General features: G+C 40.1%; 1 protein-coding gene across 1 annotated transcript in view; it reads left to right on the plus strand.

Annotated features, from left to right (window-relative positions):
• The window catches only part of LOC131688487 (exostosin-1), a 501100-nt gene that overhangs the window by 66604 nt on the left and 412480 nt on the right, over positions 1-22016 (plus strand). The window lies entirely within an intron of this gene.

A 22016-nucleotide genomic window follows, 5' to 3' on the forward strand; every position in this document is an offset into this window, starting at 1 on the left:
CTCAAATAACAACACACGTGAAATCACGAAACAGCTTACTTAACTCGCGGGAATTCTATTCAAATTATTCGCAAATTGACAAAAGCAACGAAGCCATAAGCTCTCTCCCTCTCAATGAGTACACTATTCTGGTTTTATTTTTAGATAGACCATCGCCAACGGATCGCTTCCATCGACAGCTCAGTAAAAGCGGTCGAAGCAGCGCGCCCCGAGCGATTCGTCCGTCCGCGCGAATCTCGTCAAGATCAAAAGCATCCGGGCTAATTGTGCCTACTGGAATTCTCCGGATTCTTGTCGTCTCTCGAGCGCACGGTAATCATTTCTCCTCGGGGACACATTTCGCCGTAGTGTTTTGGTTGGTGGGGCTGGTGGGACGAATGCGGAGGATGGAAACATTCACGAAAGTTTTTGCATTGTTGGCTGTATCGTGCTGATGCCAACCAAATAGAAAGCGAAGCAAGGAGGGTAGACGAAAAGTTGACCTCCTGCTTCTTATTAAAAGTTTTTGACTTGAAATGGAAACATTAAATGCGAATGGGTGGACGGACTATGGATGAATTTTATCAGTGGATTTTCGGATATGGAACTTGGTATTATTAAAAGATTGTGGGAAATAAACGGATTAGACTGTAAATTGACCTTTCAAATTTTACTACTACAATGATGGATGTTAATAAAATAACTAATTATTGTTTTTCTCTCCCCTTTCCAGGTATGTCCACTTTTGAGTGACTGCATCTCAGGTTAAGTGTAACTGTGACCCATTAAATGTACCATACCGTCATTCATATTTAAATTTCCGCTTAGGACCAGTAGTTCAACATTCGCGGAACATGAATATTGTTATTCGTCGAATAGTTCACTTTACCTCATCCATTAGTCATTCAACAATATCATTCTGACTGCGATACTGTACCAGGAAGGAAAAAAACGAAGCTATTTAACAGTTGCGATTGATGGTAGATTGAATTAAATCATTACCGGGAAACCAGTCCACCATCACCGCATCTAATTTTCATGATACCCTATTTGCTGCATGCGCTAAACGCAACGTTCTCATTTCCTCTTCCACATCATGGTTCACAATACTGCACTAATGTAATAACCGCAGAACCTTTTTCCCTAGATCGTGCCGGAAATTGCGGCACATTCGGTCGGATCCGGTAGGGATAGTGATTTCACCATTTATTGCTGTATTGTCAGCTCCGTGCAATTATCTGCAAGCAACAGAATCGATGCTTTTTTCGGTCAGGTCCTCTGTATTAATTCGTGAATTTGTTTTTTGACGAGCAAATTTTTCGATTTGACTTCGTAATTGTTCGACGACAAAAGGAATATTTTTCTGTATCTTCATCCTGTTTCACGTGTGATGGGATGGATATTAAATATAAATCGACTGTTGTTCGGATGGGAGAAACAAGGGGTGAAAGTGCACAGCAATACCACAATTAAACTCGTTTGTCCGCTGACTATTTGTACGTGCTTAAACGCATGAAACGTGTATGTTGGTGACGGTTTTTTTTGCATATATTCAAAACTATATCCTTTTCAGCTAAACATGTAGCGAGCTCTTTGATAATCACCAAAAGAGGATAAATATAAAATAATTATATCCTATCGATCCAAGTCAAAACATATAGGGTAAAGTGCCTATTTTCACCATACTAAGCAGGGTGCTTCACTAATTCATTAATTTCTCGGCCTACAATCAATGGAATGCCAAAAAATTGACATCAACAGCTTTGCTTCGTTGTTAAGAACCAATATAATAACACAAATGCGCTGAAAACAGTGAAATTATCGTGTTTGAGCGCAACGAGAACTCGAATCGAGTGCCCCTATTGTTGCGCTACCATTTGACTCAATGCGTTGAACAAAGATGGCAGACACTGCTCTAACCAACGGTTTCAAATGGGTAGGGTGGTAATAGAAACATGGCGAAAATGGGCTCAACACACTATTGGTCCGGTATATTGCAACCTCTGTCGAAATCTTCCGTAGCTAGTAAAGAATGTGATTAATTTCTGATTTTTTATCTTTATAATTTAAATGTAGATCGTACATCATAAAGCTCATTACACTAATTAATATACTGTAGACTTCATCTCAGTATCTCAGTGGAAATTTCGTCAACTTACACCGGCTCAAAAGTAAATTGGTGGTATGTAAGGATAACCCGAGCAAACGAAAAGCCCATAATACCCCCATGGTCATGGGGTTTGATATGGGTGTTTGAAATGGGTTCAAACCATGACAACAGCATCACAATGGTCCGGTAGATCCCATATAAAATACCACATGTTTGTGTATTTATAGGTTATTGAGGTTATTGTCTTGACGGTTGTGAGTTTTGTCACGGACCATATTTAAAGTCTTTTCAAGGGGCTACGTGGTGTTTGAACCCATGAGTATTTGCTCGGGAAGTTGGCGGTATGTCAGAGAAAAAGCAATCAGATGTAAACAAAGTAATACCGTCCGAGCAGATTGTTCGATCGAACACGTCGCTCGTCAGAGATGGTACAAATGCTAGACGGTTTTTTGCATTGAGTATATGCAGATGCGTGTTACTTAGGTATTCTATCGATTCAAAAATTGATATCTATTCGGACCAAAATGACCGCTTTGCGACAGTTTGTCATACCACGTGCTTTGTCTATCCTTTCAAGAATTTCTGAATCTAATATATAATCTAATCTAATCTAATATAAGGAGTTGTGACCTTGGATAAAAGACATGCGTCAATGACACAAACAATTCGAAAGCATGAATGCAGGAGGCATTTTACGTGGATTAGTTATACCATTGTTATTAAAAGCAATCAAGACGGAGTAACGGGCCTTGAATCAAAACTAAAGCTTTCAACCCTTGGGGAATTTATTTCCCGGAAATATTGGGATATTTATTGGGATTCCCGAATCTTGGAATTTTAAGTTCCAGTATCAAAGATCATTGAGTTGTAGAATCAAATATGCTTTGGTTTCTATATTAAGGGGTAACACCACTGTAGAATTCTTAAAAAATCTTTAGGATATTAAAAATGATATCCCAAAATACGAAAGACGAAAAAAATTTATGAATGTTTCAATTTTTAATTCTACCATAATGCATCTTATGTATATTCCGAGTGTACTGAAAACTTTATCCGCATTTTTTTTCTCAAAACCACTTTCTTGAGCTGGCCGGAAATGTATCTCGAACAAATGATTTTTGATCGTTTTAATATTTTCACAGTATATTCGAAATTGATTTCTCTAGCGACGCACGTAGGATTTTATTTTTTCATTTCTTTTGTTTTTAAATTAACAATTTGGTATCAGCATTTTTTCACTCAAAAGTGCGCAATTCCGCGAAAAATAAAAATATTGAAATATCCTATGTACGTACGTACGTTTTTGGCACTAGGTCAAAAATTACGGGTGATAGATTTCCGGCCGTGGACCCCTACTGCTGGGCGGAAAGGTGGGTCCGACCGGCCGGGACAGCAGCGGCCGAGTTCTCCTTGGATTATTGTTTGCTGCTCCGCAACGGTCCTTTGCAATTAGCTAGAGAGGTGAGTTTGGCTCGTTTGTTGGAACCTCGCTAACGACGATCGTGACGAATCATCGGATTCGTTTACTCCCCGCAAAGAATCCCGGAAGACGCGGCAGTGTTCGTCCCAGGCGGATCTTTTGTCCTACCTGCTTCGCCCTCATTGGCTGTTAGCTGGAAAGGAGAGCAAGGCTCGCTCGACTTATCCTTCCCAGCGAGGGCGGATCGGTGCTTGTAAATCTTTTACGTTTAGCCGGGGAAGCGAAAGCTCCTTTACACTTAGCTTCCCACCACACACGTGCACTCGAACCACATGCAGACACTTTTGAAGATATTTCTGCTCGCAACACATGCACTGCCGTGAATCTTCCAAAAATCGATCTCGATCGAGGCACAAAACAACTGCACGCAAACGTGGTTCGAAGCTAGCTCCCTTTTTTCGATGGCTGCCTTCCGCTCGATGCAAACATACCACTCCACCTTCCACCACCAACGTCACTGTCACCCGCTGAGTAGCGTATTCAGCAATAGTTTTTGCTAGTAAGTGGAAAATTGAAGCCTATCTAAACCCTACTATTAATTCACAAACATGCAACAAAAATTATCTAACCTATCTATGTCAATAAAAAAGTTCATGGATGAAAACAACAAACGAAATTTACATCAAAAACATGAACGAGCATATTGACCAGCGGTGAGTCTAATGTTACGTAAACAAATACACTCTACGGAATGTATAGTCAAAAGTAGGTATATTTCCACCCAGTGCGAAATTGTTACCCTGACGGGTTACAATTATGAATTTTGGTTTAAAATTTTGAACACATAAAACATCAACTTTATTGTCAATACAGTTTTTTATTGCAAAAAAACTTTTTGTTGGAAACCGAGCCGTCCAAGTACACCACAAACCATTTTTTAAATCATTTTCTAACTTTTTTATTTCAGTTGAGTGGTTCATCTGGGAGAGTGCTCACCGCAAGCCTATGCAAAAAAAAATCGCTTCGGGGGCGGAGCCATAATTCCGGCAGTTTTCAATCTTTTTTTTAAAAACAAGTTGTTTTTATTCTCTTCGATACTACTACCAACAAATTGCCTTGCGCTTTTTTGAACAAAATTCGCATAAAACCATTTAAAAATCACGAACTTAGCACTCTCTTCCTATAACCCGTTAAATTTGTATATAACCCGTTAAATAAATAAAACGCGTGAAGTTAATTAAATATGACTAGAAAAAATGAACGAAATAAATGAATAAAACGACTATAACAAAATGAATATAGCTGTTAAAATTCGTAAAATGAAAAAAAAAAGTTACTGAAAAAACTACAAGGGACAGCCGAACTGGTGCCGTAGAACTACACTTTAAAATATAGAATACTTAGAGTATAACATGAATAATTTGTTAGAATATTTGGATGTATAATAATAATAGAACTATTGGGCGTTAACTCTTAACTTGACTAACAAGGTCGGGTTCTTCAAAAATACTCAATTGATTTTTCAAAAGCACCATTCAGCTAAGCCGATGGTTTTTCGAGCAGCTATTTTGTATGATTTTAATCGTGATGATCTAATAAATCGACTGATATTCTTCTTTTAGAGTTTTGAAAAGGTTTAAATGGATAATTCGGTGGCAAAGCTGAACACAATTTTTCCTACCCAAACACTTGGTAGGTTCAATTTTAGCACATGCTCAAAAAAGGTAACTTGAGCCTTAAGGCCAATGAAACGCACACTGATTTTATGTGCTTTCAGGTATACCTAGTTGGCATGAGAATGTGAGCGTAAAAATAGTGTAAACTTAAAAGACACTATATCGTTTAATCTCAACAGTCGCACTTACACAACCACACATTGATCAAAATAGTTACATGAAATGGATAAAACATATTTTGGAAATACTTCAAACATTTTTGCCTCGTTTGGCTGTTTTTTTTCATTAGATAGATATGAGAGTTAGAAAGAATTACCTATACAGTGCGCAATCGTCTATATGATTCGCGTATTTGAGCAATCATTTTGTCGCCCAACAGATACAGTCGATTAAATCAGATACCATTTGACTGAATACGATGAATATAAATAGCACAAACATCTTTAAACGACCGTTTCAAATCGGTAAAGTTTGAATAAGAATCGAGCTAGTGCTCAACCGAGTAAAGGCGTTATAACCTAGGCTCATTAGCCAGGACAGGGCTAAATACTTCTGTCCCATCCCATCCCAGGAACCTAGGATCAAAGGAATGACATTAACCCTCTTAGCCAAGTCACTACCAACGATTTATCAAATCCCCATCAAATTGAAACGGTTGGTACGGTTGTCCACATTTCTTCCTTATTCACGGTTTGAAATAGTTCGTCGATTAGATTCTTCATTACAAGAATAATTTAATTGCCGTATAATTTCAAATCATCTTTACTTTGTACGCTGCACAGTTGGCCTGGCCACTTTAATGATTGTGTCACATATAATATGTACCACAAACATTAATATCGACAAGAAAAATTGTAGGCGAACGTCTGCAATTTTCCAGGATCCCTATATGTATTGGCTGTGTATGTGTAGACTAGACTAGAATAAGAATCGAGTTAGTGCTCAATGTTTTCGATACGTACTTATCCATACAGGCGTGATTTACATTTACACGCAGCAATCGGAAGTAAAACCAGTCGCTTAGATACGTGTGCATGTTTCAAGGTACTCCCCAAAGCTGAAAACACTTGAATGGCTGTCACCCAAAAGGAGCTAACCCACATTTTGCATTTTTTACAGGAAATGGAAAAAAACCTTTGAAACAAAACAAATTAAAGTTAAATTTTGAACCAAAACGTGCTCTATCTCGAAACATACAGGACCTACAATTTGTATTTTCAAAAGATATATTTTAAATGATAGGACCTACCATTAGAGATGATAAATGAAGAAACTAATTCCCACACATTAACAATGGTGTTCGAGTGCTTAGAATACGGCTGAAGAACCCTATTCCTTCCTCAGCCAGAGAGATGCAGATGGGAATCATCCCGGCAATTACGCATACCGCCTCCGACGATATCGTTCTGTACGCACTCGCGACACGAACAGCCATTTGGCTAAAAGTGCTTGTCAACTTCGTTCGGTTCCGCTTTGGGTTCAGCGCAGCAGCCCAGGCCGGTACGCCATATCTCAGGATTGAGGATGAGACATTCGCCAGGAGACGTCTCGTCCTGCCTCTTGCCCCTCCGTGATTCAGCATGATCCTTGCCAATGCGCTAGTTGTCCTCGCAGCCTTCTCACATACATAGTCGAAATGGCAGTTGTAATTCAACCGATCGTCAACCACCCAGGTGCTTCAGCGCGCGCATCGATGGAATGGATTGTCCCCCGACGCTGATCTCGAGACGCTGGATTTGCTTACGATTGCTGACCAGCACTACCTCAGTCTTGTGGTGAGCCAGCTGCAACCTGACGTTAACCATCCAGGTTTCCACGATGCCTATTGTCTCTGCCGTCAGCATCTCCACCTCCTCAAGGGTCTCGCCCGTTATCGTCAGGACAACATCATCTGCAAAGCCGACGATCTCCATTCCCCTGGGCAGTTCCAGTGTTAACACTCCATTGTACATAATATTCCAGAGCGTTGGGCCGAGTATGGAGCCCTGAGGTACTCCCGCTGTTACCCTAATCGACCTCTGCCCCGTGTTCGTTTCGTAGACCAGTACTCGGTTCTGAAAGTAACTTTTCAGAACCTTGCACAGATAGTCCGGAACCCGCATTCTATGCAGCGCTACGGCGATGGCTCCCCAGCTAGCACTGTTGAACGCGTTCTTCGCGTCTATCGTTACCACGGCGCAGTAGCGATTACCTCTTCTCTTTTGCGTCAATGCTTTCTCCGCGTTCGCAATGACGATGCGGATTGCGTCCACCGTCGATATTCCTTTCCGGAACCCGAACTGTCTCTGCGATAGTCCGTTCTCACTTTCAGCGGATCTCTTGGTGGTTTCCCTGGTTTTGGCAGTAACACCAGCTTATGGATCTTCCATCTATCCGGGAAGTAGCCATCGTTCAGGCATTTCTGTAGGACTATCCTGAACATGTCCGGAAACGCCAGAATCGCAGTCTTCAGTGCCACGTTGGGGATACCATCCGGTCCGGGAGCTTTCTTCGCTTTCAGCCCTTTTGCCACTATAAGAAGCTCGTCGTTGGAAACCCGATTGTCACCTGCATTTCCACCATCTGCATCAGCGTACGGTGTAGGCGGCCATGCGGTTGTGTCGTGCTTCGGGAAAAGGCCCTCCACGATGGTTTTCAGCTTGTCGCCGCACATTTCGACTGGCGTCATTGGGCCCTTGATCCTAGCCATAACGACACGGTAAGCATTGCCCCAGGGGTTAGCGCCTACTTCTCTGCACAGCTCCTTGTAGCAGGTGGGCTTGCTTAGCACTATCTCACGTTTAAAAGCGGCCCTGGCCGCCCGGAATGTTACCTTACACTCTTCTCTGACTGCCTCAGATCTTGCTCTCTGAACGCGTCTTCTGGCTTTTAAGCAAGTAGCCCGGAGGACGCCGGTAGTTCCTCGGCTCCATTTTCCTCGGCTCCATTTTCCTCGGCATTGTTATATCGCATGCCCTAGCTATTGTTTCCGACAGCTCATCGGCACTCGGAATTGGAGTGGCGCTGTCAGCACGAAGTGCTTCCACAAAAAGGTCCTTGTCGAATTCCTTTATTTTCCACTTCCGCTCGCCAGTCCTCACTCTCTGTGTCACCGTACGATTTCGCCGACCAATGGTGTAGTGGATGGCTTGGTGATCACTATGTGTGTACTGCTCACTAACTCGCCAATTCATGTCATCCATCAGCGACGCGCTGCAGAATGTTACGTCGATGATGGATTCCCGACCGTCTTTACGGAATGTGCTAGCGGAACCTTCATTGCACAGCTTTACGTCCAGCTTCGCCAGTGCTTCCAATAGGCTGTAACCTCGTGCGTTGGTCAGCCTGCTACCCCACTCCACGGCCCAAGCGTTGAAATCTCCTCCTATAACAACCGGCGTTCGCCCGACTAACGAGTCGGTTAATGCGTCCAGCATCCGGTTGTATTGCTCTGGTGTCCACCGTGGAGGAGCATAACAGCTACACACGAATATGCCGTTTATCCTTGCGATCACGAAACCTTCGTGTGAGCTATCAACCACTTCTTGAACAGGGAAACCGCCCATCACTTGGATTGCCACCATCCCTGCACTATCCACCACCTAGTTACCGTTATCGGGAGGGATACGGCTCTGCAATAATTGCAACGTCGCACTTCATTTCTGTTGTTGACTGCCACAACAGTTGCTGTGCAATGTCACAATGATTGAGATTGAGCTGGGTAACCTCCATCATTATTGGCCTGCCTTCGCCTTTTTGTACTCTGGGCATAAGAAGCCTCCCGTCAGGTGGTCTTTTCCGACCTCATTTGTGCAGAGCAAGCACTTTGATTGCTTTGTGCAGTCTCTAGCAATGTGTCCCTATGTATCTGTGTATGTATGTATGTATGTGACCAAAAATCGGTTACTCATAAAACTTAGTCTCAAATGATAGATACAACGTTCCCATAGACTGCTATTGAATTTCATTTAATTCCGACTTCCGGTTCCGTAGTTACGAGTTGAAGAGTGCGGACACAGCGCAATTTCACATTTTTCCCTTTCTTATATAGAAAGGTTATGCAATCACTCCGAACATCGCCAACTTAATTTTTTTTTGACTTGCATAGGTTTTCTGTATTTTAATAGGGGCGTAGTTAGGGGGTAAGGGTAAGGGGTACCTCCCCCCCCTCCCCCACATCACTCTCCACCCTTCCCTAAACCGCCCTTTTCTCATCATGTACTCCCCTATCCAAATAAAATTTTATAGTTCCTCCAGAATAAATTTTCCCAGTGAAAAATTTGGTTTAAAATGATTTTGAATTGAGAAACTAATGTAAAATTTCTTAACAAGTTGAAAATTTTTGGTGGGGTCTAAACTCCCGAACCATCCTCCTGGATTCGCCGCTGGTTTCAAGTGTTTCAGCATCGACACATAGCAACTCAAGTTCGTAGCTGTCGATTCATTGTACTTATGTGTAAATCGCACTGAATATGTAATAGACATTTCCACCATTATATTAAACATAACCAGCCATGGAATCGTAGTTTGGATAAATGAGAAAGGCACAATTGCACCACTAGGTGGATTATAACGGGTTTTTTGATTTCTAATAACAACAGCAAACAACGTACATAGTTTTTTTTCTATATTTAGATTTTCGCGAAATGGCGCTGTTTTTAGTAAAAATAACTGAAAATGGTATAAAAATCAACACGAAGTTGTTAATTAAAAAAAAATAACCATTAAAAAAATAAAATCCTACGTGCGTCACTGGAGAAATCGGAGAATTCGGAATATACTGTAAAATTTCCGGTCAGCCAAAAAATGTTGTTTCGAGGAAAATGCGGTTAAAGTTTTCAGTACACTCGGGGTATACATAAGAAGCGTTGCAGCAGATTTGAAAATTTTAACATTTAGCAATTATTGTCGCCTGTGCTTTTTTTGGTAAATTGTTTTCAAGACCAATAAAAAATTTCTTCATTTTTTGGAAAATTCTATGGTGGTGTAACAACATACAGCACCGTCAACAAGAAAACAGGAAACGAGAAAGTTGGTTTCAAGACCGTAATCCACGAACCGAAGAAACAAATAAAGAAAAAACAAAAACTTCCAGGACAGATGCGGTGATCACAGTGTGGACGAAAGTGACAATCAAGGAAACGAACCAAATAACCCTAAGGGTCTATCAGGCGACACTGAAAATGCTGCGAAAAAGAATCTCTGCACGCACTGGTAAATCGCGGATTGGATGGACACACGTTAAGCAATGTTTAAAATTTATAAGTTGTAAATATTTGAAAGACATACGGCTCCGTAAAGCTCACTCATAAACGAATTGAAGAAAATCAGTTGATTAAAGTTAATAAATTGGATAAAATGAATAAATTAGATAACTGAATACAATTAATCAAGCAACAAAATGCATAACATAAATACATAACATAAAATCAGTAAACAAGACGAATCAAATGAATAAAATGCATGATACTGAAAAAGTAACAAAATGAGAACAAAATAAATTAAATGAATGAATAAATCGATTAAAATAAAATGAAGATGATGATTAATAAGCGTATAATGAAAGAAGGAAGACAAGATGAAAAAAGTGATGAAAAAATTATTTAAAGTTTAAAGTAAAGTTAAAAAAAATTAAAGGGTTGTGTACAGGACACGACCACGGTGACATTAAAAATATAGCTTTTTTATCTATCACATATATCGACACACGTTCTTGTTCACTCGCCTGTTTTCATATGTTACAAATTGCTATATACCCTCCCCATTAAAACATAATTTATTGAAGGTCTTTTAACGGTAATCTATTAATTAATCAAGTATCTCACTAGGTGATTGGCATTATTTGGCTGATCCATCTAGTAAAAATAGGCTGGTCTGTCCAGAAAATATATTCAAAAGAAAAGTTCCATATTGAGAGCTGTGATGAGGAAACCCACGCCCGCCAACGGAAATATACAGATTCTCCATAAAATATGAAATTTCATTTTCCATTTAAATTTTCAATAATGTACTAATGAACTTAGGTAAACAATCTTAAGTGTAAGTATTTCTTGATCGATTAGTGGTGGAAAAATGAAATTATTTGATAAATTACATTGTTATGCAACGTTCGCACTACCAGTTAAAACGGGTTTTTATGCTATCTTGGTGACATTTTTCTTGTTGCTAATTATTAAAACGTGTTATAACTCTGTAGTGTAAACATTGTATTATTAAACCAATTCTGCAGCGTTTTATGTTATATAGGTGTTTTATGTGGTAATAGGACTGACATAATTATATCTTCAGTATAGCGGTTTGTTTCATAATTTAAAACAGATTTATTTTAAAATTTAAATTAGTATACCCAACCGTATTTGTTGTATACCTTAAAACGCAAATAGAACTGTGTTTTAAATACATAGGGTAGGACAGATATTCTGACTGGTTAAACTGGGAAAACAATTTTGTGTCCAGTAATGCTTAAGACATGGCTTGAATTTGAATCGAAAAAGAACACCCGCTTCAACTGCTGCTGGGACGGTAAGTTCTGTTTTAAAATTTTCCGTTGTGTGCAGTACGAAACAAAAGTGTTTGAAATTAGAAAACAAAAAGTTCTGCTGGGAATGTGATTGTTTCCGATGCAATTACACTCAGATTTTTCACGCAGGGGATACAGGCCGTGTAAATGAAAACCGTTAAATGAAACGCGTTAATGAAAACCGCGTAAATTTCAAAATCCGCGTAAAAAACCTGAGTGTACTCTCCTATATAAAATACTACGCTGCTGAACAGTGCAATAACTACAGAAGCACGTTGTTAGATGCCTTACTGATAAAAAACATATAACCGAAATATGAAACATGAAAACCAATTGGCTCTTTACCCTACGCAGCTACAAAGCGCCGTAAACATGGATTAACAAGTTACAACGCACACGCATGCATAAAAATAAATATATTTTTTTCAAACGCAACACTCTTAAGCAGCACACACCGTATTGAATTAAATCCAAACCACCCCGCCCACTCACTTTGCAAATCATTCTGTGACTCCATGCTGGTACCCGACAAATCCGCACACGGCCACCGCTGCCGAAAATGCATAGCGTCTACCGCTTATTGTAGTGCCCAGACGCTGCAGCCATGATCTTACTCGTTCGACATAAGAACAAAAACTGATTTAAACGGGTACGCGTCACCTCTATTTATAAACTAACCGTATATGGTTTAGTCACTTAGGTGCGAGTGTGTGCAAATGCCAGCGTTACCGAAAATCGATAGCGCTTATTGCATCGCCCGGAGACGACGTTGCTCGTGTGGGATAAGAGCAACAACTGATTTAAACGGACATGCGTTGCTTCTATTTATGACTTTTCGTGTTTCATTGAGCAACTAAGCTGCCCTCTTTTGACGGCTGTGTCTGAGAAATCTGCTTCACGAATGGTATTTTTCCCGTTTTTTGTGAACTTTTTAATTTTACCAATCTCCAAGTCTACTTTTATTGGGGAGATATTAAATTATTACCAATATTTAAGTTAGGTGTTTCTGAATCGGTTGGTGTATGAATGATTAAAATCCATCTAGTAATATCGGAATTATAAGCGTGCAAACCTTACATAGTTTCGTTACATGGGAGATAGTTTAGATTTTAGAATGACACCTAGCCCCAGATAGTGGAGTAAGACATTTTTAATGTCAAAAACCTTTTGCAATTTTCGTTTCGAGTCAATTTGAACTCAACACCTAATGAAGGATGGGGAATAATTTTTACTTATGTTTAAGGAACATTCGATGAAGATCCAGTTAAATGGTTTAAGATACTTGGAACTTCAAGGTCTTCCTGCGGTATACTAGACGTTTGTAAACGATTTAACGCTCTTATCATCCAAAGGCATCATCGCCGATAACTAACCGGAAATTAGCAAAAGAAGGTCCTACGGCTCATTACGGCTACGCTGGAAGTTGCTAATAATTGGCCGAAACAAATCGGAAATGTGAGAGCCACAAACAATGGAAAAGTTTGAAGGAGCATCGGCCTAGTTAAAAACCGCCGATTTGAGACAATTTATGAACGTACTTTGGTGGTGTAGTCTAGTTTCGTTGGTATTATCAGGAACTAAAAAGTGCTTTCCTTTGAATGATTTATATCTTTGAACTGCGATATCGACGCATTTTTGACTTCATTCTTTATGCCGCTCTAGTTGGAAGGATTTGAGTCAGATAAGGTCTGCTCACGAGCTACTCTTGTACGCTAATGATTAACTCAAATTCTGTCAAAAGAGCGTTTAAGTAACTGCAGAAAAGCATGTCAACTTATTCCTGAAAGTTTTTAAGTAAACCATTATTCCTAATTCCTCGCCAACATTGGGAAGATTACCCTTCCGTGCGTAGTACGGATAACGTATTCGATTGCAAATGTGACATTGTTGCACTTAGAAACATGCAAATTCTGGAGCACGATCAAAGGGCTCGCAGTGCAACGGCACACCACTCTCCACTGACTGCGATGTGGATGTGTGGGTTTGAAAGAAACTGGTTGAACCACAGCACTAGTTAGTGTGGGCCTGCAGTAATACCGAATCCAGATGTGCGACTTTCAAGTGTGAATATTTACAGGCGACACCGCGTTGGAGTTTAAGTTATTCGCAAGACATCTCTATCCAGTTAGAATCAAAATTTCCTTCATCTTATTATACTATCGAGTGGTATTCGCATCACATCGCTCTCCGTTTAATAAAATTTGTAACACGCTCGATTCCATCCAATCTCAAAACTATTCCTAACCATTCGACGTCGGAACGTTTCAGCCTCTGCTTCCATTTCCAGCAAAGTGTTCCATTTTTTTGCAAACACTCGAAGGCTTGATGAAATAAAGATGAATCTGACAGAATATAAACTAACCAAGAAACCCATTTCGCTAGATCACTTTCCGTCTCGCTTACTGCCGGTTCCACATGTGTTCGCCAGCCAGCCAGCAGTGGATCGACCCATGCTGAAACGCATCTGCGTCCACATGTCTCCTGGTGGCACCACAGAACCAGAGCAGCAGAGAGAGAGAGAGAGAGCAAAAAATATGATATTCAAATATGGCACAAATGTCTTAGGACGACGACGACGTCGTCGTCGGTTGATGCACATAGGTTTTATTATGCAGCCAGTCAGTCAGTTTCTGTGCTATTATTGTTGTTCGAGCGGATTTTTTTTGTTTTCAAATCAATAGTAATTCTTCAAAAGGGCGAATGAGACTTTTGTAAACCAACTTATTTCGCTCACTATTCCGCCACCGAGTTGAATTTCATGAAAAATACACATGAATCAACATCTTTACCCTTGGTAGAATCATTTTCAAATGTTTTCTGTCAAATTAGGAGAAATCAGCAAAACAAAAGTTTGTTTACAAATCTTATTAGCCCTATTCAAATGTTGATATGGAAATAACCCGGCAACGATGTAACCAATTGGCTTCTGGCCCGTGTGCTGTACTTCGGGCGCTCGGATATGTGACTGTGATATTCAGCAGAGACCGAGAGGAATGACGACGGGCGGCGGATGTATGCGTTAAGAATTGCAATCTACAATTTTGATGGACTCACCGAGACGATGTCGGGATGGACGAGAGGCCCGGCGGCGCGACGGTTGGTTTACGAAGCTGTGACAAGCATGGCATATGCAGATTTCGGGAGCCTCGTGGCATAGGGAATACCGGCAAGACTGGATACGGAGCAATGAACTGGCATGGGAGTTGCAATTCAAACAAACACGTTCAAAGACAAATTTTGCTTTACTGGGAATAACGATTTTCCTGGGAACACAGTATTCGGCAAGATTGAGTAGGATTGGCGGTAGCTAGTTACTTTATATATTTGAAAACGTTTGTCGTGACGACCACGTGGATTTACATCGCTAATCGCGGTAAACTCTTGAGCTCTCTTTTTATAAACTTTTTTAAATATGACAAAAATATTGAAGATATACGAGAAACAAGTGAAACTTGTTGTATAACTCATTTTGTTTAAGCATACCATGCAATCTTAGAACGCCTCGATAACGTCAACAATTGGCGCATTAAAATCATTGAAATCTCCATCGATAACATGATAAGGTTGCTGACAGGAAGCGGTAATTGCAACGAAGATTCGGTTACCGACTTAAAAATACAAGAGTGCTGGTGATCAATTTAATTTGTTGCTTTGACTTAAAACTATAAACTTTTTATTGCAACGGTATATAAAGCGATTCTAGGACGTAATACTTGGAAAGCGATAACAAGAGAAACTTCCAACTTAACAGTAATATAATCTTAATTTTTGGAATTATATAGATATTGGATAACAAATTAGGCCATTACAAATCTTTTTTAAAAATTATGTCCAAGTGCAAATTTTTTTCTGAAGGGGGGGGGGGCAAACAAAAAATAAATATTTATTTTAATAAACACAATTTTTTTTATCTTTTTGCATTTTCTTTCGATTGTTCTCGTGGACGTTTCCGCAGGGTGATTTCGTATAGCGGGGTTGAGCTATTTGTTTTACTAGAAAAATTCAAGCAAACATTACTGAATCAATCAAAAGTTCACATAGGAAAGGAATGCTAAAGTTTTCGTTTTAAATAATTTTCCCAATAGTGCAATTTTTAAATTCCCAATAAAAGCTTGAAAGTTCTCTAAGAACTTAATGTAAACATTTAAGAGTACCTTAAGGTATTAACTTTTGGTTGTTTGAATAGTTTTCGTTCCGTCGTGGCGGCACATGGACCGGTCTTTACACACAAGGCATGAAAATCGGTCAAAGATGACCCTGCTTGATAACAATGTACAGAAACAGGATTGCAACATTTCACTTATGGACTTTTGGAAAACATTCTGGAATGAATCCAAAGGTAAAGTGTGCGTCAATGGAATTATTCATCTCAGATATGGTTTTCTCTGATATTTTTTTCTATTGCGTATTTCGTATACAGTAGCCTGGCGAACGTACATCCTGTGCATACTATACTTTTTCAAACTCTAGTGGAAACATCAGCTTTGGTTTATCGCTTGTGATTGAAGACTTGTAGATTTGTTTGTTTGGTACATGATAGTAATTCGGCTCGGTTCCGTGTACATCTTCGAAATCTTTGCATTTTTCTCCATCTTGTTGCGCAGTAGGTAGCCAAATCAGATAAATTCATTTGATAGTCGTACGGATTTATGAAATGTATAGCAATCATCAGTTCATTTTTTGCCTTTTTCATATAAGGAAGACTGTGCAATCACTCTGAAATTCGACTTTTTAAGCTACACCCGGAGTGTCGAGTGTCATATACCACTAGATTCAGTTCGTCGATATCTGAAAATGTCTGTATGTTTTATAGTATGGTTAAATAGCTTCAAAAGTGCATTGGCTCTAGATGGGATTCACTTTTGTGCGTAACCGCTACTAATAGTCCTTACTTCTCTTCCTTCCTTTTGTTCCACGAGACTGCATTGAAGTGTTATATCGTGGGGAGGCTGATTCAGTCTTAAGACAAAATGATACATTAGAGCGGTTTAGCTCCGAACACATTTCCGGCTAATCGCAGTGGTGAACTTCCGTTAGCCGTTTGGCTCCCGTTTCTGTGAAGTATTTAGTTCCTGTTTTCGCGAGCCATCTCAATTCCTCGTCGGAAATTCTCCCGATACCGATGCCTGTTGCGTGAGTCAATTAGCTCCCAGTTTTGTCGCAATCTTCTCGCATAGTCCATAAATCCTGCTCAAAGGGCCAACCAGTACTTGGAGAGGACGGTTCGGCGATACCGGATGGAGCGTAGCTTCTGGTTCGCTGATTCCGGTTCGTTGAAAACTCGAGGACCCACCGCTGGTGCTTCACTCGACCTACTCGATCTTGTCCCTGACGGTGAAACTAGTCTGCTCACATGCTTCGGTCCGGCGATTCCAGCTGGTTCGTAATGCCCAGTACACTGGCGCCTCAAGCAAAGCTGTGGTTGCTCTCACAGCCTTCCCCTTAACATATACATCGTAACTTTAAAAGTTCAAATCGATGATATATTTTCCCACCGCGCTGTCTTTCGGCTGCTAGTCATCACCAACTCTGTTTTATGATGGGCAATCGTCTCCGTGTCGAGTGTCTCCTCTTCTAGCGATTGTCCGATTACTTGGAACACCACATCATCCGTGAAGCCGAAAATCGTTATATCTCTGGGAAGGTTCAGCTTCAATACTCCATCGTACACTGCGTTCCACAGCGTCGAGTCGAGGAACGTCAGTTGTAGTTGTGATTCTCCCTTGTCTGTCTCGTAATGTTCGGTACTGAAAGTAGCTCTATAATATCCTGCAGAGTTACTCATGCTGTACAGCGAATGGGCGATTGCTTCCCAGCCAGTACTATTGAAGCATTCTTCACATCTAAGGGAACCACCACGCAAAAACGATATCCTTATCTCTGCTGTCTCCAAAGCTCCCACAACCGTTTGGATGGATTTCACTGTAGACCTGCCTATAAGGAAGCCGAATTACATGAGATGCCGTTCTCACGGTCCGCGTACTTCGTTAGCTTGTTCAGGATTACTCCTTTTCTCTAACATTACCAAGGGATATATTGACTACGCTGAAAGATCTCCATGTTGTCCCGGCATCGGAAGCAACATCAGCTTTTGTCGCTTCCAATTATCGGATCGTTTTGAATATATCCGGTCTCTCATGTATCACTTCACTTTTATGGCTTTCGCCATCTCGATAAGCTGTTTGTTGGTAAATCGATCTTCATCTTTGTGATCAACCTCCTCACTGTACGGCGAAAATAGATTCATGTTGTGGGGAAAACCTTTCGATGGTGACCTCCATCTTTTCCGGGCACCTTTCAGGTGGTGCAGCTGAGCCTTTTATCTTTGTTATGCCAACTTTGTAGGTCTCTCCTAAGGAAATTCGCGTTGGCTTTGTGGCAAGGCTTTCTTGTACAGCTTGACTGCTTTGTTGAGAGCGGTTCTTGCAGCTCGCTTCCCTTGAGCTTTCTGACATCTGTTTTAATTTTAAATATATTTGACACGGCTCAATGCGTTAGCACAACTGAGCCGTGGAGCGCACCTTGGGAGTCATTTGGTCCGTCGTCTCTCGCGTTTTCGTTTAAGTCCATGTCATCATCGGTACTGCATTCATCTTGCTCATCGTCGGGTGTTCTTATTTGTTGTTTGTGCTTACGGGTCGCTATTGTAAATCCTTCTTCATCGGTATTAGATTCCTTATTGGTGGTGTTGGTTGTTGGTTTAGAAACATTTGCTGTAATCGTTGTTACTTCGATGTTGGTAATGGCAGTTGGTTTAGTGGTACTGGGGTCGATCGTTGTTAAGCTGGTGCTTGTGAATGCCCGGTCTGCAGTCGTTGGTTTACCAACTGGTTGTGGTTTAACATACGATGATTGTATACCGGCTTTGGTCGTATCAGGTGGAATTTCTTTAGCAGTCTCTGCGCAAGGTTTCCCGTGGTGTAGCGGATGATCACAATAATGACAGGTTTGTGACTAGTGTTCGTTGAGAATATTCAACACCATGAGGTAATTTGCATGTGAAAATCAAGTGAGAGGGAATAGGTTTTGTCGGACGCATTCTCACCACACGAACGCCGTTGCGGAGTCTTGGGAAGAAGTTCTCCTTAACACTATTCACTTCTCCGTATTTTGACATGATTTGTTTGATAGCGGAGGAACTAGTACGTGGTACCAGGTCATGTATCTTTATTTCAATACTGTCAACATCTATATACGTTCGGATACTGTATAAAATGTCATTACATTCGATGACGTGTTTCATGTTGTTCTGGGAAGCGAATGATTCTGCTTGACTAATGTTTTTTAACATATTCAGTACCGCATGACGTAAATGGTGAAATTGCACCGCATAAAGTACCGCAAGCTACGTTGAACTTCAAGTTCACCTTCAACATTTGCTCCCCTTCATGAATTGATGGTATTACCGGATATTTCGTGTAGTCAACAGCAACACAGTTTGCCCGCATCGTGATATACTTTTGCTTTGCATCGTCACTCATTGTTTGTTCACGTTTCACACACTAGGCAGAAGGAATCAATTTTTTCTTTGCAAATAGACCAAGCGTCGCGCGGGTAAATTTGATTATTTGCCCTGCTATTGCAGCGGAGCGATTTCTAGCTTCTGAACTGAGCGAGATGAGAAACCGAAGTGATCTCCGACTTCTTCTCCAAGCTCGGAGGCAACTTATACGTAGATCGATAATCGTCGTATTGCACCCGGCGACCGTTTCTCGGTTTCCCATCCCTTGGTATGGTCGCATTACACGCCCTTGTTAGTAGTGCCGTGAACTCGTTCGCATTTAGGTTGAAGAAGATACCTTCAAATTCAAGTTCTTCGACGGACACGTTCCTGTGAAAAATCGCTGTTTTCCATCTTCACTCGTTTATATATCTCCCACATATTCAAATTCATGTTTGGTTCATAGTCCTGTTATCAATGCTGTACCAGATCGCTTGGTGGTCGCTGTGGATATATCCTCGCACACTTTTCAGTCCATCTTTCCGGTTACTCCAAGGCTACAAAAATTGACATCGATAATGGATTGCCGGTTCCCCCTGCGGTAAGTGCCGATGATACCATTATTTGTAAGATCTATATTTAGCTTTGCTAGAGCATTCTTGATCGCTGATGGCCAGACAAAGTTCTTTTGATTCCAGCGTCTATCTCGAAAATTTCGCACGTTTCTGGTTCTTGGAATATTTCAGAATTAATGTCTCTTCGGCTTCTTGGAAAACGACTTATTCGATTTTCAAGCTTAGCCTTAAATGGAAGGTTTGGTAGCAGATTTTGATCTGATCAAGTTCATAAGAATCGCACATATGGCTGCGGAAATACGGTATGAACACTACGATCCCATATGAAATCTTTAATTGTCAAAAACTTTTCGGTAAAGCTCATGTATACTGAATATTGAACCACATATAAATCGCCAGGAGTCTGATTTGAATTCAGATTGTTTCCTTATCGAAATTATTTTCGAATGCAACGATCGATTATGTCTCTATCGACTGTTGCGTTTAAAATGAAATCGATTCAGAAGTCGGTCTGTATTAGCCTTGCCATGAGATTTTCGTTTGATAATACACAGATGGGTCCTTCCTTCCGCGACCAGCAAACGTTTCATTTGATGTTGGACTGGATCGATGATCTCATTTAAAATTCACATTTACCCGAGAATGGTCAAAATAAAAATTATCATGGGATGGTAATTTCTAAAACTACCATAATAGTTTTCAGTTACGAAAAGCAAAACTCTATGGCAGCTATTGTTGCTCTATAAAACGTGACAATTTTTTGAATTTTGATTATTATAAAAAAAATTATTTGCCCCCTGATTTTTTTCAGCGATTTTGAAGGGGGGGGGGGGGTGACATAATTTTTAAAAAAGATTTGCAATGGCCTTATTCTACTGCTATCTTTTTTTCCTTTTAACGACATTAAATCAGCTTGAGATTACTAACTAGCAAACGTTATAAAAATCTAGTTATCGATAGATTTGGTATATACAGATAGGAGATATGGTTCTAATGGTAAAGAAGAACGGCTCTGCTGTTGCCGTGAGGCATGTTGGTATATTTGAACAATTCGTTGTAACTTTGCCTAAGCTCGACTCGTTCCAGTAGAAGATAAAAGATTAGTCCGGAAGATTTTAAACTTGTTCTTAATGACTTTATCATTGCTTTAGTAAACTGAAAAAAGTATATTAATAAACATAATTCACTACTGAATATCAAAAAATACATGTTTAATTTTTTTTTATTTCATGGAAAGCATGAGATATATAACTCCGCCTTAGGACAAAATGTTGAGATAAGGAAAATCACACTAGAAGTTTATTGCTCATACTTGTTATATGTTGGAACAGTGTAATGAACTGAGAGCCACTGAAAAAGGTGATTATGATATAAGGCTTGAGAATTGTGGACTACCATTCTAGAGCCAGTGTAAAATGATACTCGGGAGTTGAAAACCGACACGAAATGATCCGCCGCGTGATCGTGAAGATCGATGGAAAAAACTGCATTCGGATTGGTTGGATGGCCTCATCTGGCTTATCTACAGACTCGACTGTGATAATTATCGAGACATAACACGCCTCAATAACGCTTATAAGCTATTCTTCCATGTTCTGTTTAGCAAACTACGCCCATTGGCAGAATATTTCCAGAAATACATAGCACTGGTTTACGAAAAAAATGATTTTTTTCCTAACTATGTTTCCTAAATGTATTTTGGACCACTTACAAACCCGGAAAAGCGTTAATATTTTTTTTCTACAGGTAGACTATTTTCTATGTTCTACTTGATTCGCGGAGTTACTCAGAAGTTTTTGTTTGTCTTCATTTTTCTTCAGTCTTCATTTTTCTCCAGTGGAGGTTCACCAATACCATAGATAGATATTTTTTTATAAATTGAAAAAGTAGTTTTGGTGAACATCTAGGTGAGATCACATTTTGTCCTGAAAAATATATATCATAGAATTACACCCCTTGCTAGGCTCCTCCCAAAATACAAAAACTATTACAGTCGAAAAAAATTAGGTTACGATTTACAAAGTGATTACATAAGCCTTCTATATGAGAAAGGCAAAAATGTGCCAAAATCCAAAAAAGTCAATTGCTGTCAATTTTTTTTTCAAGATTACATCAAATTTCGACGTTTCATGCGTTTTAAAGACATTTAGCATCAAAAACAATAATCCGATTTTTAAATGTACCTTTACTCCTCCCTCTGAACATTATACACTTCCTGCTTCTAAGGACTCAGAAACCGTCTCTGAGAAAAATGAGTGATATTTTTTGACACATACATACACACGCCCAACCGGAGTGCCAACCGGCACATCAGGA

This window comes from Topomyia yanbarensis, chromosome 3 (assembly GCF_030247195.1).
Source record: "Topomyia yanbarensis strain Yona2022 chromosome 3, ASM3024719v1, whole genome shotgun sequence".
NCBI classification, from domain to species: Eukaryota; Metazoa; Arthropoda; class Insecta; order Diptera; family Culicidae; genus Topomyia; species Topomyia yanbarensis.